Genomic DNA, 25,879 nt, shown 5'->3' with positions numbered 1-25,879 from the left:
CAGTGTATCTAACCAGAGATGGTGTCTGGCCCATCTGCCGCAGGAAAGCAGAGACTAAGACAAACTATCCTTTGAGGCACCCCTGAAGCTTGTTTTGGAGACAAGATAACAGGGAACAAACGCCAAAGCAGGGGAGCTGGCAGCTAGCACGACCTAAGGAAGGAAGCTTGCAACCCCCGAAGAGTCTAAGATGGGTATACTTGGTGGGGGTGGGGAGGCTAGATGTTCTAGGTAACTCCCCCACCCACATAATCCCAATACAAGCATGGGCCACATGAGCTGAGGAGATCTCACAAGTGTTAATCCACCCAGCCTTCTCCCTGCCCCTACCCACCCACACTTTCTAAATAATGCAACCGGTTGTCAAGACAGCACATTAAAATGTCTCTTCTTCCCCGATGACACCCAGCCCCCTGCTCCCCATCCTCAGTGAAAGAAGGTGCTAATAAAGCAGACCTAGTGCCAATGCCAGAACCACCCCCAAACCCCTCCTACAGGCCCTTCCCAACTCCAGTGAAGCTCTAGTTTACAGTCTCTATCCCAAGATTTCTTGCTTTTCCTCCTTCTACCTTAGAGATAGGGTGGGGGGGCAGAGCCAGTAGGCCAGTGGTTTGGGGGACTGAATGCCCAGAAAGACGAGTTGCTTCTAGACATGATGAGCACTTGGAGGGAGAAGAGTGGTGTAAACCAATGCCCTTGCCTTCAGGCCAAGCATCTAGAAAGAGTCTGCCATTAAGGTTACAGGAGGTATCGTCAGAACACCTAGGTTCTCATTTTATCCCCCACTCAGTTGTCTGACCTTGGACATGTCTTTTCTTTAATTGCTTCTTACTCATCTTCTTTATATGTCATAGCTTTAACTGCCTTACAGAATCATCACAGGAGCTAAGTATGGTAAAAATGTGTCAAGGATTTAGAAGAGGTCACTATGATTGCCATTATCATCATTACCACAGTCTGTTGCAGTGTACAAATGCCACCAAAGATGACCAGAGGAAGAAGCCCTACAAGAGAAATTTCTTAGACGTGATAGAAGCTCAAGTCACAGGAAGTCCAAACCCCATGTACCGAGGTGGTATGCTGGAGCCCTGCATAACCCCAGGCCGGTGAAAGACAGCGAAGTAACAAGGCTGCACCAAGTACTACTTAGCGGCACTGCACACACACTTTATTTACTTAGCTGGACTGAATACTCAACAGCCTTGGGAGGCAGGTACACGTCTCCTCGTTGTTGGCAAACGCAGGCTCAGAGATGTGAAGCTACCCAGGGCTTTGTACAAGACTACCGAAAAAGAGCACGTTCTCACAACAGCCTCTTGCTCGGAATACCTTGTGTAGAGAGCTCTGCTCTACTCTGGGCCTTCCCCACATCCCATTCTTTCCTTTGCTTTCTTTCTCTTTGACGGGGTCCTATATATTCCAAGCTGGCATCAGATTTGCCATGTAGCTGAGGACAAACCTTCAACCTCTGATCCTCCTGTTCTGCCTCCCAAGTGCTAGGATCAGGAGTGTGTCAGCACATCCGGTTTATGTAGTACAGGGAGTTGTACACAGGACCTCGTGCATGCTGGGCAAGCTTTTTATCAACTGAGCCACGTCCTCAGTCTCTCTATTTTTTGTCCATTGAGACGGTCTTGCTGAGGTACAGGCTAAATGTGCCAGCTGTCTAGAGCCAAGCCCTTCCTACAACATCCCTGCCCCTGCCCCGCCTGATTTGAACTCAGTTTACAGCAAAATGGTGGGCTACAAGTACATACTTCAGACAGGCCAGTCCAGATAAAGGACAGGAAATCCCAGGCCACCTCCCCTGGAGGTTGCTCCTTCTACCACAGGAACAGAGTTGCAGGCAAGGCAGAGGTTCCTCTGTGGTGAGGAAGCTGCCGAGTCAGCCTCAGCTGCCTTGAGCGCGGGGGTGGTTTGAGAAAAACAGGGAGAGCGGAGTGTCGTGACCTGGGATCCAAATCTTGTCCCATTGGAAGCTGTTCTCTTCTCCTCCTGAGCCTCAGATGGGTTTCCCAAAGATCACATTGAAGGGATCAGGGCAGCTATTTTGCCGGGCTGTTTTGAGAACACAGAGGGACCATGGAAGTGAAAAGGTCCTGGAAACTAAAGAAACGGGACTGGCTGCTGTCATCATTGCTTGTCACAGGAAGGGATGACTGAGCTGGTATTTATCCCTGCCTGATTCACTCTTGTAGTCCCCACTGTAGGCATATCTCACACCCATTTCTGCCTCAGTACCCCCCAAAATGCCCCCTTTCCTTCCTCCCCACCAGTTGCAGAGGGCAAAGGGCAGAAAAGCAGAGTTTTTAAAGCCCCCCAACCAGGCTACATTATAATCAGCACATTTGGCTGAATATCTATCTCAACAACCTTGTCATCTGTCAAGGAAGAGGACAAACACTAAGAAAAAGGCCCTGCTTTCCTAATGGTTCCCCAATTTTGCAGACTGGACCCGAACAACAAAGCACCTGGACAGGATTGTCTAAGATGTCTCAAGATTCTGGGATCTTAGCATCTGCCTGGTGGGATCACTAGAGAGGGCTTATTAAAGTGGTCATCCTGAAAAGTTCAGAGTGAAAAGAAACAGAGAAGATTCGGGTGTACCCCACTGCTAAAAGGGCCACAAATATGAGGTTGAGGAGGAGGCCAAACCAAGCCCCAAAGGAGTATTTGCAGGAGCTGATATGGATGGGCTGAAGAAAATAGAGGGGTCTGCTTTATCTTCAGACTTCTGAAGGCAGAGAGAAAAGGAGGTGGTAGGCAGTTCCAAGGGGCAGAACTGGATCTGGGGGTTAAAAGCCTCAAGGTGATACTATTAAGTCAACAGGAGACAAAACATGCAGTCATCCCACTGATGGGAAGCAGCAGCTTGCGACTTACATTGCTCCAGGGTGCTGAAGCCAGCTGAATAGCTCCTACACAGCACTGGGGGTTGAGAGTCTAGCTTGAGAAGGTGTGGGCCTTGTGTGCTCCGAAGGCCTAGCTTCCCGGACTCTGTTTGCATACCTACCTCTAGGGGAGATTGTGAGGAAACAAAATAAAGGTGACTGCAACAGGCCAAACCCTCCCCTGATTCCCACACAGCCCTGAGATCTCAGGAACACCTTGGGCTCATATTCCCCGAGGGGAAAAGTCACTCATTAACTTGTGACTGAATGGGTCAGAGGGAGACCTCCTGGGACAGATGCAAACATGGGGAGGAGCTAGGGAGCAGACTGCCCAAGCCTGAGAGAACTCCAGCTGTGGCAGTAGTGGACTCAGATGTCCCAACCTGGCCCAGGCCATGCAGATGTAGTAGCTGGGCCTGGGAGAATTTGTAGCCAGCCCCATATCACCCTGGGGATAAGCAAAAGGTGTTAACTGGAAACACAAGCTTGCACAGCTGGAAGGGAGCTGGGAAATCCTGAGCCCATCTACCTGTCCCACCCAAGTTATAGACGTAGAAATTGAGGCCCAGGGCTAACACATGCATTTTCCTGAAGTCACTCAGAGACAGAAACAGAGGCCAAGTTCCTGGCTCTATTAGACACACAGGGCTCACAAAATGTTGGTGTCTGTGTTTGGTCTGAAACTATAGAAAAGTGTTTGTATCCTAGAATCTTCTAAATTGTGTCTGGGTTCTGGCCTGACTCTTCCCACCTCCCTCTGCCCATCTAGACACGGATTCATGGTGAAAGACTTTATCTTCCACACCGGAGGCCCTCAGTCTCTCAGATAACTGGCTCCAGTCCCCTCTCCCCTCTTCCCATCTCAGCAGTATGTGGGATTGGACACTGGGCTTCACACATGCTAGGTATGAATGAGAGCTGAGCCCCGCCCCCTTATTTTGAGGCAAGATCTTGCTAGGTTGGCTTTTGAACTTATTCTGTAGTCCAGGCAGGCTTCTGCCACGACTTCCTGGGTAGCTAGAATTACAAGCTTGTGCTACCAGGGTCATTGCTTGTTCTTTTAGGCTCCTAGAAATACCTCAATCCCTATCTGACTCTAAAGCCTACACAAAAGTCGACAACATCTAACGTGAGTATATATACTTCAAACAATAGGAATAGCTACCTTTGTTTGTCCAAACAGAGGACAGAGGGGCAGAACTGTAATTGGCTCCAGAAGTTTTCATGACTGGATATTTGTCAGTATCCCTCTGGGAGGATGTAAATGTTTAGGATGGGGTCCCTTTAAGGCTTGGAGTGGACAGGGAGTTAGTTAATGGCCATCCTGTAGAGGTGACTTTCCAAGGTGGTTATTATGTGGCTCAATTATTAACCAAGCAGTGGCAGGACCCCAGGCTTGCTGGAAAGGGGCCACTCCTTTCCCAAGGACAGCCCAAGAGCAAGAAGCTGTAGCCAGGCAGGACATTCCAGGGGTCTTTCTCTCCCTGACAAGACAGCCTGCAGTGGGGCAGATGAGGGCAGAGGCCTCACCCTGCCCACGTGGGGCTGGAGGAGGGCTGGCCCGGAAATGGAGGAAGTCAGCACACCCTTAATGGGGAAGGAGGGAAGAGAGAGACAGTGAAGGGTTTTTTATCATAAATGAAAGAGGAAGCTCCAAGCTGGGCCTTAGTGATTAGATGACAAGCTGGGAAAGACGCTCATCCTGAACGCATCCTGTTTTGCTTCAAATTGGCCTCAGGGTCCCAGAGCTGGGGAGGGGCCTGGACAGAAAGCAGCCTCCCAGGAATTCTCTCAGGCCTGCTGACCTCAAACTCTTGGGTGGCCCCTGAGCGCAGGACGCAAGTGGGAATTAAATCTCTCTTTTGCTGCTAGAGGAATGAAGGCAGAGTTTCTGGAGTTTCTACAAGAAGCTTCTGCAGGTCAGCCTTGGGATCAGGAGCCCCCAGAGGCAGCTAACATCTGCTACTGGCAATGTGACATCTGTAAAACAAAGAGCCCAGGGTCTCTAACCCTTCTAGCCTCTCTTCTCCAGTTCAGATCAAATGTCATCCACTGGTCAGTCACCCCCTCAGTCAAAAGCAGTTCCCCTCTGCTGGGAACTCTAGGGCAAAACAATGTGAATACTGACCAAACCTCTGGTGACACTGCGACACTGCGGGACTAGGTTCGGTGTGATAAGGGGATGCTGTGGTTATTGTGTTGCAAGTCCTTATCTTTTAGAAAGACATATTGACATATTTTAGATGAACTGATAACATGTCTGGCATTTGTTTCAAAGGAACAAGAAATGGAGTGAAGGAGCAAGGAGTATTGGGTGTTTGAGATCTAATTATGCCATTGTTTCTCTTTTTAAAAACAGGCTTAGAATTATTCGCGATACCTTTAAACCCTCTCTGAGGACATCTCAGGCCACTGAACCCCAAGTGGACAGCAGAGTTCCCCAGGGTCTCCTAACCATGGGTCCTCCATGAGCACTGGTGCAGAGGCTGACTCTAAATGACTAATCATCTAGACAGCAGCTGGTAGCTAACAAACACTCCGCGAGGAGTCCCCCTCATTTAATCTGGCCAAGGGAAAACCAGCAAGAAACTGTTGGAGGCACTGGGAGAATGAGAGACTAGATTTAGACCTCCAGGTGTCCAGCCCTCTGAACCCTCGTTCTTGGTTCTGTGGCACCATGGACTGCTAAGGAACTTAATATGTGGGTTCTCAAATCCCTGCCTGTGGCTGTGGTACACAGGAACAGCGACTACTCAGCGAGTCCTCAACAACATGGAGGGCCACGCCAGAGGAAACTCAACACACAAACTCGGCACTTGAGACTTGTGACGGTGACCCTGACTGGGGTCCTCTAGTCCACTGACTCTCATCTACACGGACCCGTGTACGTAAGCACAAGCACAAGTCAAGCCCCCGAGTCACAAATGAAAGAAAGCGCTCTTTCCCATCTTCCTCTCGGAGAGGCAGCTTCGCTTCTGCCTCTCCCCACTTCTCTGCTTCCCCCTTTCTCTGTCTCTTTCTCTTCTTCTTCTTCTTCTTCTTCTTCTTCTTCTTCTTCTTCTTCTTCTTCTTCTTCTTCTTCTTCTTCTTCTTCTTCTTCTTCTTCTTCTTCTTCTTCTTCTTCTTCTTCTTCTTCTTCCTCCTTCTCTCTCTCTCTCTCTCTCTCTCTCTCTCTCTCTCTCTCTCTCTCTCTCTCCCTCTCTCTCTGTCCCCCCTTCACCCTTTCCCCTCCACAACCCCCTGAATGAATATTCAACCTCAAAAAAAAAAACAAATGAAAAAAGTATCAATAAACCCTTGACCAACAACCGCACGACTGGCACAGCGCTCAAAGATCTCATCTGGAATTGCGGTGTGGGAGGGAATTTAAAACTCACCAATAGCTAGGGCATATCTCAGTACTGGAGTGATTGCCTAGAATGCACCAGAACCAGGGTTCAATCCCCACATTCCAAGCACCAAAATAAAGCAACCCCTGCTCCCACATCCTCACAGACTTTAAGACCATGCCTCCCATTCCAAACCCTGAAATCATTGCCACCCTCACACTGAGCAGCTAAATGACCCAAGGACATAAGACTTGATCCTACCCAAATTAGGAACTCGAAGAAAAAGTTCACTTTTTCACTCAAGAATAATCCAACTCCTTCTTTCAGCCAAAGACTTTTTTTCCATCCTTCCCTCAAGAACTTGCCATTCACGGAACCCATGGCTAGACCAAGGAGCTCCAGAAGTTAGCTAACAAAAGGCCCAAAAGCATGTTGGCCTGACATTCCTTTTCCTTCTTTTGTGACTGTCCTGATGTCCTGTCCCGCTACTATGCTTATACCTGGCTCCAGAGGTCCTGTGCTCCCATTCCAATCTGTACTCCCCCAAAATAGATTTTTTTAAACAGATGGATGGCCAGAGATGGTAGAGAGGGTGCATATGAGCAAAGTACAATAATAGCATGCACCTATGGAAATATTATAATTGACATTCCTTATTTTGTACATTAAAAATTAAGAAAGATAAAAAGACAAAAGGTCAAAGTTTGGACCTCTTGGTGTCTCCTTTCTTTTTCTCCCCTGCTCCAGCTTTGGAAGTATTAAGGCATCATCTTTCCAAGACTCATTGTCCCCATCCTCTGCATCCACACAAGCTACACGGCCACTTCGCCATCTTTCCATCTCCAGATATCATCTCCGGGCAGTCTCTCAGGAAGGCAGGAGGGACCTGCAGATGCTCACAGAGGCTTGGTATTCTTCAAAGGGCTGTTTGCAATGCGGAAGGAGAGTGGGCGAGCTAGGGAGAGCAGCCCCTTTTCAATATGCTGTTTCTCAGACCTAAACTAGAGAGGTCGAAGGAGCAGAAATTCCAAGGCAAGAGCCTGGATGAAAGAGCAAAGCTTGGAAGTAAGGACCAACAACAGATGACCCGTGAAATGGCATCTACAAGTCCAGGATGGAAACATTTACCCCCCACCCCTCCCAGACGGTCATTCTCCCCGCTGGGCTCTTTCCAGTCTACTAGCCTCCTAGAGACCGCCTGAAGTCATCTCAATGCCTGGGGCTGCCCACCTCCAGTTCCCAGAAAAGAAATGTCCCCCTTTCATTCCAGGAAGGCGAAAACAAGAGGAAACCCAGACAGCAAGGATACAGATGGCACAGGCAGGGACTGCAACCCTTAGAGTGGGTGTGGGCGCTGGTGGTGCAGCCGGAGTCAGGGTTTGAAAATAGCCCTGGGTGATTCATTACTCTCTCCTCCCAGGATTACTGGGTGCTCTGAGTGAGACCCAAGCAAAGCAGGACACCAGTACTTTGGCTGAACGTCGTGTCTAAGTACAATCTCTGGGGTCCCCAGTCATGTGTAAGTACAATCTCTGGGATCCCCCAAAGTGAGAAACCTAAAGTCTGGAAGAAAAGTCCCATCCCTCCTCATATTCAATATGATCGCTGTCTCCCCCAGAGTTCTCCAGCTAGTCTACCTGCATAATCATCCTAAGACTTGCAAACTGCCTAGCTCCAGTCACCCCAAGTATCTCGGAGACCATCTTCCTTTACTCACCCATTGAGAGACTGGGTTCAGGCACCCAGTTAGCGACTCTCAGAGCCCTTCTGTTATTGAGATCTTAGCTGCCAATTGAGGTACCGTTGAAAACACTTGACACTCACGAAAGCATGACTCGCCTGAGGTCACATGAACTGGCAGAACCCCGGTTTCCTGCGTGGTAATTTAGTGCTGAACTTGAGCAAGTAGTGGAAGAGACACGGGAGAGAATCTTAGACTACCCAAGTTAGAGCTCCCCCAAACTTCCATGTAATAGCCTGTCGCCTGAGCTTTTCTAACTTAAACTTCTGTGGAACTTCATGGCAAACTGAGTCCCAGAAAGATGAGACGTATTCAATAATATTTATTAACTTGCTCAGCACAGCTACCTCGAATGCAGGAGTAAATTCACAGGTGTTGTTCAGGTAGAAAGGCAGTGAGGCAGGGGGGGCCGACGGGAAAATCCAAGGGGCTGAGGCCTTCCCTGGAAATGCCCCCCAAAGTAGGAGGGCAGAGTGGGTGAGCCCCCAACTGAGTTCCTAGGAAGGCTGTGGAGCCAGTCAGGCCCGGGGGTCCTCAGGGGCCAGACTGGCCCATTTGCGGGGCTCGAATGGGAGAGTGCAGTCGGCGCACTCGCTCAGGAGTCCCCAGTTTCGAAAACTCTGAACCCCACCTCCTAAGCAAAGGCAATGCGGCTACTTTTCTTCCTGCCTCCCGCGTCCTTAGCCCAGCTGAACTACCATGAGATCCGCAGGGCCACAGCGCCAAGGAGGCTCGGCGGGCCACCAGAGCCCGTGGCCCCGTCTGTCTGAGTGTCCCCCTGACGTCGCCCCAACACTTACTTGGCAGCCGCGTCCACACAGAGGCAAAGAGACGGAAGGCGAGAGCGGGTTGAGCTGCTGGATGAGGACACGCGTGGAGCCAGGGGTAACGGTGCCAGCCAGAACAGCAGCTGCGGCAGCTGCTTAGCCGTTGTCAACCGGACTCCGCTCGCTGCGCAGGTGGGGAGGGAGGGAGCGTCTGCGAGTAGGCTGCATAGATGATCCGCCCACCTACAGGTCCCTAGACCAATGAGGGTTCAGTCCACCCTCCCCACGGCTCCTCCCGAAAGCCGCCCAAATAGAGTGGGCGGGGCTCTGCCAGCTAGCTCCTCTAATGCCCTGAGCCCGTGCCTTTCCCTTGGGTCACACCTCTGGAGCCAGGAGGCACAAGCCCAGGGCCCAAGACAGAGCTCGAAGGAACAGAGCTTAAAGGAGCAAGAAGCGAGTTGGCCAAGCACGCAGATGTATATTTATTGAGTTCTGAATGTGTCTGGCACTTGCATGCAGGCTTCAAATATAAATGCCATGTGCATGAGAGAGTTTAAATGACTTGTTCAGGGTAATTTATAGTAAGTCCAGAAGACTGCTTCAGTGAGATACACAATTAGTAGAGACAACCAAATGAGAAGAGAAGAAACCCCAAATGTGACAAGGATGTTGTTATTCCTACCTTATTCAGGCCAGCCTTCTGAAACCTCCCCAATGTCACCCTCTGTCCCCTGCAAGTCCAAACTTTACTTCCACATAGAAACACATGCAAAACTTAGGGTAGCAAAGTTAATTATGGAAAGAGAGGGCTTCCAGGAGTTCTGAAGCCAAATACCCCCCAGAAAACTTGTTCAAATTCAGTAACAAACAGTCTTTAAGAATTAGTTTCTAGCCGGGCGATGGTGGCGCACGCCTTTAATCCCAGCACTCGGGAGGCAGAGGTAGGCGGATCTCTGTGAGTTCGAGACCAGCCTGGTCTACAGAGCTAGTTCCAGGACAGGCTCCAAAGCCACAGAGAAACCCTGTCTCAAAAACCAAAAAAAAAAACCAAAAAAAAAAAAAAAAAGAATTAGTTTCTGCCTAGCCTTGCCTGTGAAGTTTCCAATGTAAGTTGATAACCTGAATTTCACTGTGGAATTGAGCACTCCTATTTAGCCAGGGCTAGGAGGAGCCAAGCTCCCAGGGCACTGCAACTATGTTTACGACAGAAACTGAAGAGAGAATACTTATCCTGGGCTACTCAGCAAACACATGGCAGAACTGCAGCATTGACTTGCACACTGGTATTTTCTCTATCCCTAATAGATGATCAGACTCCAGGAACTGCATCCATCTCACTGGATTGCTGAGTATCCAATGTGGCAGTTTGCTCAAGGTCACTGGAGCCAAGGACAGAATCAGGCATCCTGCCTCCAGTCTACTAGGCCAAACAAATCTCCCCACCTTCCTTCCCAGCTAGCTCTCATGAGAACCTAACTAGTGACAAAGAACCAAGCAAGGCAAGCCCTAGCGTGTGCTGTCCCCTAGTGTGTGCTGTCCCCTAGTGTGTGCTGTCCCCTAGTGTGTGCTGTCCACTAGTGTGTGCTGTCCCCTAGTGTGTGCTGTCCCCTAGTGTGTGCTCTCCCCTAGTGTGTGCTCTCGCCTAGTGTGTGCTGTCCCCTAGTGTGTGCTGTCCCCTAGTGTGTGCTGTCCCCTAGTGTGTGCTGTCCCCTAGTGTGTGCTCTCCCCTAGTGTGTGCTGTCCCCTAGTGTGTGCTCTCTGCTCTTCTCGACAGAAGGGCTTCAACTGGTATCTTATGACAGTTTTTCTCCCAAGTGAGCCATGTCCCCACATATCTTAAATGTGGTTTTAGCCTGTACACATGAATTCACTCCCCAAGCCAAAATCCTACCAGGAGGCTCTAATCCTTCTGATGGGTCGGAAGCCTCTTCCCTCAGGCAGGGCTGTAAATACTATTGTAAGCATGCTTCAGGGTCTGAATTGAAGTCAAATGTGCGTGGCTTGCACACAATGCTAGAAAGAACTTACAAGTGGGAGACCTGCCATGGTCCGATCCACAAGAAACCAAGTCAGAAATGAGTTTATCTACCCCATGGCACTGAGCACAATGTTTTCAATGGTTTCCCAGTAACGTTCACTAGTAGGTGAAGAAATGTTAAAGACACTTAGGGATAACCATGACGATCTTATAGGCATATGAATAATGGAAAACCCAATATAACATTCAGTAGATACCACTTTTTATTTGTAGCCCAGGTTGCCCTCAAGGTGATATCATTCTTACTTCACCCTCCTAAATGTTAGGACTACAGACTTGGGCCACTACTTGTAAGTTAGTAGATAGTTCTAACTGGATTAATATTGTCTAGGTTCTGAAATACCAGTGTGTGTGTGTGTGTGTGTGTGTGTGTGTGTGTGTGTGTAGGTGTGTGTGAGAGAGAGAAAGAGTGAGCACATACAAGTGTGCACATGCGTGTGCAGACTAGGGAACAGCCTCCAGTGTCATTCTTCAGGTGCAGCCAACCTGCTTTTCTTTTCAGACAGGGTCTCTCAGTGACCTGGGGCAGGCTGGCTAGACTAAACCTGCTAACCAGAAAGACCCAGGGACCCAGCTGTCTCCAGTAGCCCGGTGCTGGGATTATAAACCCAGCACCATGCACAGCAGTTTTTATGTGGGTTCTGGAATAGAACTCTGGTCTTCATGCTTGTTACCAAGCAAGTCATCATCCCAGCCTCTCTTGGTGTTATTTTTTTTTAAGCACTAAAACCAGAGACATCAAAAGATCGAAGTACAAAAAAAGCACCACCAAAAAAGTAAAACAGCATGAAAAAGTACAAAAGCTAGAAAATGCTATAAATTAATACAATGCCATTTCCACAGTACCTGACACAGAACGAAAACATTTTTTGTAGCAACATATTCTCTCTTGAGAAGCCCACACCCACATCTTTGCTACTTGCTGCCCCATTTCTTTAAGTGCCTCTCTCTTCCCTACCTCTGCACTTAAATGCACGTTTAATAAACACTAACTTTGATTCAAAAACAAACAAAAATTTTGATGAATGAGCGAACACAATAAAGAGAACTTTAGTCCTAACATTTATAATGCATAGTCATGCTACTTTGAAATAGCAAGAGGGTCATTTCTTTGGATCTTTAAAAAAACAATCTCCCTCTTTTATCTTGAGAACTTCAGAAAGACTAGTGTGTTCAGTCTCTTCATAGGGGACAAGATAGCTCAACAGCGCCTTCAGAAGTACCTGCCTCTTTCTTCTCCCCGCCTCAGCCCGCCCTGCACAAGATGGATATTCTGTAATAGTGCCTGGAAAGGATGGGGGGAAATAGTGCCTTTTCATAGGAATTTTTCTGGAATGCAAACTAATTGCCCTGGAAATAAGCAGAGCCTGCAGGTCCTGGCTCCCCCCTTTCCCACGAAACCCATTCTTGCCTGGGTATTCTGCAGTGCTTCGCTGTCACTCTGAATGCCAACACAGCCATCAGGCAGGGAACGGGTGATGAAGTTTGCTTTATTCTACCACTACCACGGGTGAGCTTTTTCATATAAGAGGAAGTATAACAAACTCTTGAGGCAGGTGTTCAGTGTACAAACCAAAAATCTAACCACGACCGCATGCATCATTTTCCTCACCTATGAAACACAAATGAAAATCACGGTCTTGTTAACTTACATGGCTGCTGAGCAGACGCATTGGGATCGTGAATGCTGGAACTAAATCCTAGGTATGGACAAAGCCACTGAGCTGTGGGGGAGAGCATCCTAGCTCAGGAAGCATGAGAGGTGCCTGTTCTACCACTTTCTGGCAATGCCACCCGGAACAAGTCACCGTGACACTGTAACTACCAGTCTTTTGACCTATAAAACAGGAGCGGTGTGCGGTGGCTAGTGGGCAAAGCAGAGACAATGGATGTGAGAGTATCTTGTAAAGGCTGGCCCCAGGCAGCAGAACATCATTGAAGGAGCCAAACTCTCCTGACCACAGTGGTAGTGAATTGTTTTTCTTCTGGGATGTGCAGAGAGTACCTCCAGATCCAATTACCCAAAGCCTTCCTCTAAGATCCTTGGATCCTAATAAGGGTTGAGATGAGAATACACTCCTCTCTCTCTCTCTCTCTCTCTCTCTCTCTCTCTCTCTCTCTCTCTCTCTCTGTCTCTGTCTCTCTGTCTTTCTCCCTCTCTGTCTCTCTCTCCCTCTCTCTCTCTGTCTCTGTCTCTCTGTCTCTATCTCTGTCCCTCTGTCTCTCTCCCTCTCTCTCTGTCTCTGTCTCTCCCTCTCTCTGTCTGTCTCTGTCTCTGTCTCTGTCTCTCTCTCTCTCTCTCTCTCTCTCTCACACACACACACACACACACACACACACACCCTAGCTCCATACCTTGTCCCTTTAATTTGGAGGAGTGAGTACATATTATATTTGTCTTTCTGGGTCTGGGTTACCTCATTCAATATGATTTTTTTCTAGATCCATCCATTTGCCTGCAAATTTCAAGTTGTCATTATTTTTTACCGCTGAGTAGTGCTCCACTGTGTAATCGCACCACCACATTTTCCTGATCCATGGTGGCAGGCCTACCTGGGCTGTTTTTAAGCAAAGTGAAGCCAGAAAATTGACAGCTTTCAGACTTGGTCACTTCTATTCCAGTTCTTTTAATGGCTAGTCAAGGGACCAAGATTCTTCTTCTGGCTCTGGGAGAACAGTGACATAACCTGGGCCATCTATCACACCAAGCCTCAACTTCCTTGTTTGTGAAATAAGGATAATAATTCCACAACACAATGGGACTAATCAACATATCAACACAGTGTGTACCTCTTATCATCTACAAAGCATGTTCCATATTCTTATTGTAGCACAGGTCTTTCTCTCTCTCTCTCTCTCTCTCTCTCTCTCTCTCTCTCTCTCTCTCTCTCTCTCTCACACACACACACACACACACACACACACACCCTAGCTCCATACCTTGTCCCTTTAATTTGGAGGAGTCACAAATTCCATTTGTGAGTGTAGGCTAGCCAGAGAGTTTGCAGTTGGTGTTTGCTGAGATCTGGGCTATCTCTTTAGGAGACTGTGGGCACTGGAAGAGGATGAGAGGGCTACATTTTGATCTCTTCTCCTTGGGGTAATGGAGGCACACAACTATTTAGTGATCAAATGAGTGTGTTTTACACGTGGGGGTGAGGATTTCCTCAAGGTCACGCAGTGAGTCTATTTCAGAACTAAGAAATCTGACTGTCCCCTTCCACCCGGCCATTCTATATCCCAGAATCCTTTCTGGTTCTCTCCCAGATGATTATAAGTGAGGAGCCCGCTTCTCTCTTCCTGCCCTCCAGCCTATCCGCAATCATATTCTGGGCTAGGACAGTTGCCCATCGGGATGCGCCCGGTTTGGTACTGTCAACTGGACCTTAGGACATCTGAGTATCCAGAAGTCCTTGTCCTGTCCCTTACACAGGGCCAAAATCTTCCTGAGGAAAAGGAGGCTCCCGTCAACTTCCTTCAAGCCCAGGAGTCTCCTTTCTGCTCTCTGCAGGACGAGAGTATGGAACACAGCTCCTGGGTGGCAGCAACTCAGGAGGAAGAACAGCGGCAGCCATTTCCTATCCTGCGAAGGCACCTCCCTCCCCATCTGTCCCTCCCTCCCTTCCTCCCTTCTGTTGCTGTCACAGGCCAGAACAGCAAAAGGACTCCAAAAACTGCTTTAAAATCCGGGAACTTTGAGCTGGAAAGACCACAAGAGGTCACTTATTCCCACAGCCTCCCCTCCGGACGGCCAGCTCTTGCAGCAAGAGAGTGTCTTACCTAGCCCCTTACAGTGTCAAAGGACCATGACCCTGGACCCAATGGACATCTGGCCAACAGTGTTGCTGGGAATGGGTATGCAAACGATAAACAAATGAAAAGGATTTTTGTTGTTGTTTTACGACCCGCTCTCTAGGCTGGCCTTGAACACACAGCACTTCTCCAGCCTTAATCTCCTGAGTGCTAGGATTACGGGTGGGTACTACCATACTTGGCAAGGAAACATTTAATAGAAGCCAAAGTAGATCGAGCACCAGCTCTGTGTCAGTCATTGTTCCAGGGCATTTAAAGTAATATTGAACGTTTACAAAGACACTCTAAAGTAGATGTTTGATTTTTCATAACCCTCACTGTTGCCTCCACTTTACCTGTGAAGAAACACACAGAGGCTTGTCCCAGGTGTGCGACATGCTGCACTCCCACAGCCTGTAAGTCAGTGGCTGAAGGTGAAGCTGGAGTGCTATTTTCACCTGCTTAAGGGGAGGCTCACACTTGGGAGTTGCTGGAACTTTTGCATTCATTTACCCCCTAGGGGCTGAGGGAAAGAATGCCAAAGATGTAACCTGAAGCTTTGATTTTAAACAGGGAATGTCTTTGAAGTCCCCGCTCTTATCTGAAACATCCTTGTGAATTTTCCAGTTGACTCGAGTATACGTCCCCATTGCTGTTTTCTTCTTTACGCCTTTAAGTTGGTTTGGCAGCAGAGGACGATGGCTAACTTCGGTCTCATGGATTTCTAGGCTCCCCTACCACTGCTTTGTATCCCAGGAATTCCAGACACTGGGGGTAGGACAGGCCCTCAGTCAATTAGAATAGCTCACATTTGTGGCATGCTTATGGTAGGAGCCAAAATTCTGAGCACCTTTGTCATATAATTTTTGTAATTCACATAATGCCTGTCTGTTTGTTGACTTGCTTGTTTTTGAGATAGTGTCTGACATTTTAGCTGGAGCCGGGTTGGAACTCACTGTGTAACCCAGACTTTATCTCAAACTCATGGCAACCGTTCTGCCTCATATCCAAAGTGCTCTATACCTGGTTCTACGTATTAACTAATTATCAACTCTGGAGAAGTCAAAATATTCCTCCTGCCTCCATTTTCGAAAGAAAACTTCAGCAGAGTAAACTTGTGTAATTTGCCCAGCGTCACGATTTGTGCTGTCAACTCTGGCTCATACCCACTGTACATACTGGCTTTGAAGGCCCAGAAGAGTTTCTGTTACCCTCTTCCTTCCAGCACTTCTCCCTTGGGCAACTGCTTGATCATTGACTAGCAGCAAACTTTCCAGTCAGGTGGGCAGAGCCCTGAAAGCAGACATGCGGTTTCTTTTCCCCACACCGGCTTTCTTCACATCAACGCTAAGCCCACAGCGAGGTGGCCTACACAGTGTTCCTCTTTCACACTTGGCCTCTCACCTGTTGCCTAATGGTTACAGCACTAGCTTTTCACCCACAGGTCCTCTGCCACCTTTTATGCTAAACCTTAGCTTCAGAACTGCTTCTCACCGCCTATGGAACGAGTCCATGTTTCTAAGGTTGGCAGTCAAAGTGCTGGCTGAACTCCCACCGCCAACTCAGCTGACCTTCCCAGAACGCAATATTAGCTGCATGCCCTCCCAGTGTATTTCATGTGCCCATATCTCTCCTGTGAATGATCATTGGATTTTCTTTCTTCCTACACCAAAAACATTTACATGGTAATCTCAAGTTGTCTCAAAGCCTTCAGGTACTATTATCATCCCATTTTATAGGGGAAGAAACTGAGGCATAATCATGCGGAAGTATTTTTGCCCTGTCTACTGCATCTGGAAGAGTCTCACAAATCTCTTAAGTATCCCTTATAGAGAGTGTAAATCATTCCTCCTCTTTTTAAAAAGTGGGGGGGGGCTACATGAGTATGTGCCCCACTTATGTGCACGAGTCCGCAGAGGCCAGAAGAGACTGAACTTCTGAAATTGTAGTTACAGGTGGCTGTGAGCTGCCATGTGGACACCGGGAACTGAACCCTTGTCATCAGCAAATGTGGTCAGCTTCTTAACCACTGAGCCACCTCTCTAGCCCCCACCATTCCTTTTCTTGACTACTCCACAGCTCAGTTGCATTAGCGGTGATTCCCAATAAAAAGTAATTGTCTGTATGTCTTTTTGTCCAATAAGCGTGAATTTTCTTGAGGCTAGAGAGATGGCTCAGTGGTTAAGAGCACTGGCTGCTCTTCCAGAGGACCTGGGTTCAATTCCCAGCAACCACATGGCAGCATATGACTGTAACTCCAGTTCTAGGGGACCTGACACCCTCATGCAGACACACATGCAGGATAAAACGCCAATGCACATAAAATAATGAATAAAATAAAGGAGAAAAGAAAAACTGCTCATCTTTTAAGAAAAAAGACTGAATTTTCTGAAGGTAGTGACTGCATTTTACTAGAGAATATTCCCTGCCCAGAAAGGAGTTTGTCACAGACTTGGTACTTCGAGGACATTTGTGAAAGGCTGGCATGAGCAGTAACTGAAGCACTACCTGGCCAGGTGAGTCCCAAACCTGCAAGGAGCCATTACCAAACCAAATGACGGCTGAATGCCCTGAGGTGCTCTTTCTTCCCCCAATATTTGGAATGAAGGAGCATAAGAACACCTCGACAACCATGAAGGAATTGCAATCTCAGGGGACAGAAAGGAAGATGAAAACCCTGGGACTGCACCAAACCAAACTTCATAGTTTCAATGTCCCTCTGGCTGAGGAGGCATCTAGCTAGTCACCAAAGCCAGCGCCTCTGGGGCTGCTCTGGGAACTGCTAGCTTCTCTGCTTTCCTCTTAAAGGCCCCTTGGTTGCTTCTGGAAGGTCAATTCATATGGAAAAGATTGAAAGGCTTCCGCTCACCCCAGGGAGTTGGGGTTTGTTGTTTTTGGTCTAAACCACTAAGCTTTGGTGGTGAACTCGCTCTGTCCTCTCCTGGCTGGCCAAATGCACTTGGTGGAAAAGTAAGAGGGGAGTTTGGATCCAACTCCGGGCTTCAGTCCTGGCTGTGGCACACAGGAGTTCCATAACCTTTGGCAAGTCACTGGACCTGGGTTTCTTCATGCAGAAAGTGGATCCCTCCACCCCTCCGTGGGATAGGCCTTGGGAGAATAATTCTGGTCAGGTAGAGCACTGTGTGTGTGGAAAATGACCTGCCACAGACGGACTTTCAGGATTCCTGTTTCTTCCAGTGGTGTGCCACAGCTTTGCAAAGGCGAGTCTCGGGCCTTCCCCAGCCTTGCCTGGAATGCCTATGGCCCAATTCCAGACACTCGGTAGCTTGTCCGGTCTTAAGTAAAACCAAAGGGGACTAAGCCTTTGCAGCCAAACATTGAATCAGAGGTTCTCAACCTGTGAGTCACGACCCCTCTGGATGGACACATATCCTACATAGCAGATATCTACATTACAATTCATAACAGTAGAAAATTACAGTTATGAAGTAGCAATGAAAATCATGTTATGGTTGGGGTTCACCACAGCATGAGGAACTATATTAAAGGGTCGCAGCATTGGGAAGGTTGAGAAAACTGCCTTAGACAGTTATTGGATAGGCAACCAATGGACACATGAATATAGGTTCTTTTTCCCCAGTGCTGGAGAAAGCAGCCTCTAAGGACAGCGACTCTCTAAGAAGTCTGGGAGACAGACACTAGCTTCAACAGATCTCGCATATCACTCTGGGTCTTGTTAACTAAGGGAAGTATAGCTGGGCTGTAGCTCAGTAGTCACTGGTAGAGCTACACTCAACTAGCAAGCACTGAGCCCTGAGTTCAGCTGCCCAGCTAGAAGAGAAGATGGGGATCGGGAGACAGAGGACAGCGTATATCTGCCTACCTGAACTGTCAAGTAAATCAAACACAAAGGCATTGGTCAGATGTGTATGTCAATAGGAAGAGCCTAAGTAGAAAGGCGAGAGGTGGGATTTAGACTCAGCTTGACTGGATCCCTCAGAACTATAGGCCTTGTCACATGATAGGAACATGGAGAGAGCCTTGGCTTGCTGTCTTGAAGTTTGGGGTGGCCCAGTAAGTTAAACCTGCCCAGTGAGGCTCATTACACTCAGACACCTCCCTTCTGTGCTTACACCACTTCCCCACTTTTTCTCTACCCGCAACCTTGGGGTGTCTGTTTTATATTCTAGCTTACCCAAGGAATCTCTTCTCTTTGTCCAACTTATTGGCCCTCCAAGCCTAGTAGTGCCACCCATATCCCACTCGGCCTGCCACTTGCTGTTGCCTCTGCTTCCATTACTTGCCCTCTCTGGACTGTGATACCTTCATTTCAGCATTAGGATTACCATGGAGGAACTGGGTCAGGGGAGAACTAGGGAAAACTGAACCCTTCGCCTATCCCACCTTGTTTTTATCAAAAGCATATTGTTTGCATCTGTGGCTTCTTTTAGGACTCAGTAAGCTGGCTTCAGGGAAAGTGTCCATCAAAGGAAACTTTTAAAGCCAATAGACACGGTGGTGCAGGCCTTTAATCCCACCACTATGGAAAAAGAGGCGGGTGGATCTCTGTGACTTGAAGGCCAGCCTGGTCTACAGAGGAAGTTCTAAGCCATGCAGGGCTAAATGGTGAAACCCTGTCTCAAAACAACAAAAACAAAAACAAGGGGATGGAGAGATAGCTCAGTAGTTAAAAGCAGTGTGTGTGTGTGTGTGTGTGTGTGTGTGTGTGTGTGTGTGTGTGTTGAGTTGGATTCATCCTTTTTTGGCAATTCTGACTTTATTATTAATCACGTGGTTCCACACAATTTTAATTAAACAGATTTTGAGAAAATATACTTGGATTACTAACAGACGTTGGTGATATGACGAAAGTGTTAAAGCGTTTATATAAGGTGCCAAGAGATACCTCTGCCCCATCAGACCCAGAGATTTGTACATTTCGTGGAAAAAGAATAAAAATAGCTCATTGGCATTTATCTAGCATTATTCTTTGTATTAAGAAGAGTTTTGGTTCAGCCGGGTGGTGGTGGCGCACACCTTTAATCCCAAACACTCGGTAGACAGAGGCAGATCTCTATGGGTTCGAAGCCAGCCTGGTCTACAGAGCGAGTTCCAGGACTAGCTCCGAAGCTACACAAAGAAACTCTGTCTCGAAAAGAAGAAGAAGAAGAAGAGGAGGAGGAGGAGGAGGAGGAGGAGGAGGAGGAGGAGGAGGAGTTTTCATTCATTTTTGAAACAGGGTTTCACTATGTAAGCCTAGCCTCAGACTCTAAATCCCCCTGCCTCGGTCTCTAGGCTACCAGAATTATACAGGCCTGCAGCTTTAGATGTTAGTTTCTGCACTTACACCGCAGTTGCCTACTGACTTAGCACCGAACTCAGCACGTAACAGTGATTCTTACCACTTCTAAAACCACATTTATTTGTTTGTTTCTGGAGATGTGCACCTGTGTGGCAATCAGAGGACAACTTAGACTTGGCTCTTCCCTTCCACCACATGGATTCTGGGGACTGAAGTCAGGTTGCCAGGCTTGGCAACAAGTGTCTTCACCCACTGAGCTATGTCACTGGCCCACTTGCCATATTTAAGCAGTAATGACAGTCCAGGCACCGGTGGCTCACACGTTAACCCTGGACCCACTTCTTTGGTCCTTTAGTGCCTCTGCGGGCCATGGCCCTTATTTTATAAATACAGTCACTGAGGCACTGAGGACTTCAGCAATTTGTCCAAGGTCACTCCGTGAAGGAGGGATGTAACTCTGTACTCAAACACAAGTGCCTGGGAGAACCTAGGGCTTCTTCCGGCAGCCAAGAAAGGCAATACGATGCTCTCCCATTGTGCCAGATTTGCTGAGGCAAAGCCTAAGTCCTGGGCCATTTCTCCAAATAGCCTACAGTGGCAACATGCTAAGTTTGTTAAGAAAATGAGGCCCCTTTGGCATTTTTAGAGCCTGGAAGAAACAAGCAACAGCTGTGGTGGCATCTTAGCAGGGCGCTGGGTGTGCCCATGGCATAGGACTCTACAAATTTTCTCCCTTTCAGCTTTTGCTGACCTCGTTCCTCCGGATCACCCCATCTCCCAGCTTGGCTCGCCTCCTTCCTTTTTCACTCTGTTTTTTATCCTGGCCCCTCTCCCTTTGTCTTCCTCTCTCCTCCCTCCTCTTGCTCAGCAAGATTCATAATAACTTACTAAACCACAACCCTCCTCTATTTCCACTTTCCAGGGGAATTCTGCAGCTGGTCTGACTGCCTGTCCTGATTGATCCTCCCCACTCCCCTCGCTGGCCACATTCATCTCTATTCCGGGCCGCACCTACCTCCCCCAGGCTAGTTCCCTCAATTTTAACCTCTCACCCCACAGGTAAATTGCAGAGGCTTGCCCCTTCCCACTTCAGCCAGCTTTCCCAGCTGCTCACTGTCTGGACAAGTCCCTTATCTTTCCAGGTCTCTTGGTTTCCCCATTTACTTGTTGACTGTTAAAAGGGCCCGACCGAGGTAGGGTGGAATGCTTGACCTCTGACGCGCTTTCCGCCTTTCATTGCCAGAGGTTTCGTATCTGGTTTGTTAGGGGACTGAATATTCTTCCCCGTATCTTTCTACTTCCTTTATAGAAATACACATTTCTTTCTTTGGCAGGCAACTTTGAAAGAATCCATTGAAGCGAGAATCTGAGGAACTGGATGCTAAGGGAGGCAGAAAGCGGAAACAAGGCTTGCAGAAATTTCACAGTGATGAAAGTGCTTGGGACAAGGCCAGGCCAGTGCCCACTTGGTGGAGCAACGATATTTGACAAGCCGAGCAGTTTTAGAAAAAGTGGTCCCCTCAACTAGGTTTAGCTTCAAAGAAAGGTCAGGGGACCGTGCGTCTGGAAATAGATAGTAGTCGGGCAGCTCTAGGTGTGTAGCCCATAACCCGGAGCTGCTGTCCCCATTGCCCGGAAGCACCAGCTGCCTGCTCTGCACAAGACGTGGGGGGTGGGGGTGGGGGTAGGGGCACTGGGGACAGAGCTCCCTATGGGCTGAGGCTTCTATTTCAAAGGTGCAAAGACAACATGGAGATTAATAGAGAGCCCCTTGCAGTTCCTAGGCTGCTTTCATCTGGTTTGCTTTTACAGCAACCCTGTGAGATAGTGATATAGGAATGGTTATCCCACTTACAGATCAAAGAGGAGACAGAACTCACTCAAGTTGATTTGACAGCAAGGGTAGCCAGACCTTACTCAGAGTGTTTTGACTCCAGAACCGGTGTTCCCTTCAAAACCCTCATGCTCCTGTTTTGTTTTTCTTTAAGGGAGTGGAGACAGAACCCGGAATTTCATACATGCTAAGCAAGCACTGTACAGCTGAGCTATAACTCAATCATCCTTCTTTCTTTCTTTTTTTTTCTATTTTCTTTTTGTATTTTTTACTTCGACTCGGGCTAGCCTTAGACTTGCAGTCCTTCTGCCTCAGCCCCCGGTATCTGGGATTATAGGTTTGGGGCACCAGGCTCAACAAACTTTTGTATTTTCTTTTAAAAGATATATTTTTTACTTTTTACTCTTATTGTGCGTGTGTGCACGCGCGCGTGCTCCTGCGTGCCTGCATGCTAGTGTGCGCAGGCGCACATTGTGCTCCTGGGCACACATGTGCTCGTGCACGTGTGCTACGTGCTTGCATGCATGAGCAAATATCATAGTACATGTGTGGAAGTCAGAGATGACTTGCAGTTTTTTAGTCCTCTCCTTCCTTCATGTAGCCTCCCAAGGTGGAGTTTAGGTCCTCCGGCTTGTTGGTAAGGGTACCTGCTGAGCCATCTCACTAGACAACTTTTGCATTTTCAGTAACACTGATAATAATTTCTGGCAAACTATAACACACACACACATACACGGGGGAGAGAGAGAGAGAGAGAGAGAGAGAGAGAGAGAGAGAGAGAGAGAGAGAGAGACTGTAACAGTAGCTAACTCCAGAAAGTAAAGGATCGTGGAACTTGGGCTATCTATTTTTAGCCAGATACCCAGTTTGAAGTTTTGACCTGAAGCTTGTATTTTACTTAATCTATATATTAAAGGAAACAGCTCAAACACAAAGCAGAATCTGATCCATATGATATCGCAGATACATAGTGTGCTGGGGATTTGGAAGAGGGAGGAGGAGACAATGTTTGAGCTAGGCTCCCCAGAATGGCAAAGGTCTGAAGAGACCAAGATGGGGGAAGCCCAGAGGCTGCAAAGTTTGCCATTCTCTCTCAGCAGTGCTTGCTAACTTCTGAGACAACAGACCTGCTGCAAAGGAATTCTTCCTGAACAATTAGGTGCACAGAGTACGTAGGATTTCCTGTTTCCTTTCCTTACTTCACACTGTATTGTGGTACCTGTGTCAGAGCCCCAGGCTTGGGAAACACCTGCTTTGATCCTTATGGCCTTTGGTTTTCCCTGGGCAGCTCCAGCTGGACCAGTTCAGCTAGACACAGACAGAAGGTGTTATCAGGACTAGTGAAGGGCCTCCTCCAGCTGCTTTTGGCCATTTCCTACTTGAACCCAGGAGTTTGTGTCATAGTATCTGATGATCAGATTGATCACAGTTTTGGTTAATCAAGGCCAAATCCCTTTGCAACAACATAAGCACAGAAAGGACCTTTAAAAACACAGACTCCAATTCTCTCATTTTAATGATTCGGAAATCTGGGCCCAGAGAGAACAGCAAATCTGCTGAAGGTCACAGGTCTGCTGGGAGTGAAGTCAACACATCCGGCCGGCCTGGTTGTACTTTAGTCTCAGGAGAGTGAGGAATGTCCAGCCTGGGAACTGGGTGTTTTCAAAGGTGCTTACTGGCTGATAGGAGAAGAAAAACACATCTGGCTTTTGGAGACCTGAAATCACAAGGCATTTCTTATCCTTCCCCATCACTCCACCAGAGGTTTCTCGCAGGCTATGGCCTCTCTGGAGTGGGGGTAGGGCTCTGGAATCCTGATTCCATCAGGCAGTCTCTATCCCAGAGGCCTAGGGATCCGTTCCTTGAGCCTCAGTTGATGCTTTTGTGATCTCAAGTCAGGTTTCTGGATAGAAGAATAACTCTTTCCTTTCAGCCATTCTGAATTGAACCATCAATTGGGAAAGTATCATCTATATCTTGTCTGCACACTTATAGGGCTCTCTCGTTCCCATGCTCACACTTAGGTCCTACAATCTAAAAACAGAGTACTGTGACCTCCATTTGAAAACATAAAGAAATGCCAGGGGTGGCGGTGCATGCCTTAATCCAAGTGCTCCAAAGGCTAAGACACAAAGATCACTAGTTCGAGGCCAGCCTGGACTCCATAATGAGTTCCAGAACAGCCTCGGCCACAAGCAAAAAAGGAAGAGAACGAAGGCTCGGAGAGGTATCACAGAGCTGACGGCCAACAGTCAGACATGGAACTGTCCAAATTCTCTTGCCATTCTAGAGTTACTTTTTTTTTGGTTGTTTTTGTGGCAAAGATGGAAGGATGTATAGGTAATTACAAGGAAGGATAGAAAAACAGGAAAACTGTGCCAACCCAAGATGAAAAAGGAATCCCTCACTCTGGAGTCTGGTTGATATTGATCAGGTAAGAATCAGAAATTTCAGTACAATTAACATTTGCTGTGATCATTGCCTACATATAGACAATATTTCTTTTATATAAAATTATATATAATTCTCAAATGAACATGTTAAAATAGCAATTAACTATGCTTAAGGCCTAAGCAGGTATGACCTTGAAACTGGATGGCCTTACTCCTCTGGATATTTCCTGGGAATCACATAAGCAGGCTCACTATTTTTTTGTTTACAGTGAAGATCTCCTCACTTCCTCCACTATGTTGTCTGAAATTACTTTCTGCAGCAAAATCAAGGCTTCAACTTTACCTAAGTGGAGGCAAAGTTAAAGTATAAGGGAACTCCTTAGACTGTTGCTGTGTCTCAGCCTCCCGTCCTCTGCCACCTCTGACAAGTGGATGAAAGGATGCAGGCGGATGAAATGGTTCCCAAATGTTCTCCCTGTGTCTGGCTCTACATCAGATATGAGGTTACAGAGAGAGAGGAGACAAGGTTGCTATTCCTGAGGAGCCCACTGCTTCACTCAGCGCTGCGCAGACTTTTGTTCTAAAGCTCCCCTCTCCTGCAAAGACCAAGCAAAGTGAAATTCTTTCCTCGGGAGCTAGAGGAAAATTCCACACCCACGTTTTATCCTAAAATGATGTTTTGCCCCAGATCTTTGTGGACAAACAAGCCATCCTAAGCAGATGGATGGGCTCGGAAGCATCCTCCAGAGAGGGTCTGTCTCCTTTGGCCTAGGGGGAAAGGATAGTATGTTTCTATGTGATGACGGTCCTGTCATACTGCAAAAACTTGGATTTTGGTAGAGAGGTTCTGTGTGCATTTGCAGTGATGCCCTGGTGACATGCATGCCTATAGAAACACTGAGCTGGGTGGAGTTGATTTTCTTGCAGCGCTGTATTTATATTTCTCTGAGACCCAAAGGTGACTACACATTTTCCCTGAAAACTATCGATGGACTATCCATGTTTTTCAGCCCAGAAACTGGAACTGTAAAAGACCTAGAGGCCCAGGAATGTTGGGCATTTTTCCTGGTTTTCTAGCTCACCCTTTTGCACTGGTCCTATTAGTAATGGGTAGGGTATGTTCTCCTCAGTAGTACGGAGCTGAGGTGGCAAAGCCAGGTAAACACACAGCAGTTCTTCAGAAGGGTGTAAGAGCTTATCTTAGAAGACAGGGGATGGCAAGGGACTTGCCTGCACTGAGTTTGCAAAATCAAGAAGCTTGTACTTCACAAAGCCTAGATACTGGTTTGTTTGTTTGTGGTGCTTGTGTGTAATTAATATCTGTTCCCTCTAGATTTGAAGGAAAGGATCTAAGTGAATGTGTAATTTGGCTATCCTCAAACAAGAGAGAAGTCCACCTCTTTCTTTGGCCATAGCTTAAAGAGAGCAGGGCATTGCTGGGGGTCAATTGTATCGATAATATTGGTGAGATCAAAGTATGACAGTTGCAGGTGAGGATAGGGTATGAGCAAGGGCTGGAGAGTGTCAACCAACGGCTCTTCCGCTCCTTAAAAGTCTCCTTTTGAACATTTTCTCTTTCCAAACCTTGAAGGACTCCCTGTTTGTTTTGTGATACGGGAGGCCATTCCCTTCCTCTGTGGAATATATGCCCTGAGCTATCCTGCTCCAGGGACAAACGGACACAGGGTTGGAGGTTTGTGTTCCCAGGAACCCCGCTTCCTATGTTTTCCTTTTTCTTTTCAAAAAATGCAAACCAAATCAACTCTTCCTGTTTCTGGGTTTGGGATGTGGAAGGTCACACAGCGGGAACCTCCAGCAAACAGTTCAGACA

General features: G+C 47.7%; 1 protein-coding gene across 3 annotated transcripts in view; it reads right to left on the bottom strand.

Moving 5' to 3' along the window:
• The window catches only part of Stard8 (StAR related lipid transfer domain containing 8), a 73,720-nt gene that overhangs the window by 23,132 nt on the left and 24,709 nt on the right, over positions 1-25,879 (bottom strand). Inside the window, exon 1 of one of the 3 annotated variants that reach the window (XM_041643328.1) lies at positions 8,762-8,903. The exons of 1 other annotated variant lie outside the window; for it this stretch is intronic. The gene's annotated coding sequence lies outside the window, so the exon portion shown is untranslated. Of the gene's footprint in view, positions 1-8,761; positions 8,904-25,879 lie in introns of those variants that run through there. One more of the 3 variants, XM_041643329.1, reaches the window with a different exon arrangement.

Source organism: Microtus oregoni, unplaced genomic scaffold (genome assembly GCF_018167655.1).
Source record: "Microtus oregoni isolate MIOR12 unplaced genomic scaffold, Mior012 000084F_ref0000050, whole genome shotgun sequence".
NCBI lineage: Eukaryota > Metazoa > Chordata > Mammalia > Rodentia > Cricetidae > Microtus > Microtus oregoni.
The sequence above is the reverse complement of the archived record's forward strand: the minus strand, read 5'-3'. Positions and strand labels throughout refer to the sequence as shown.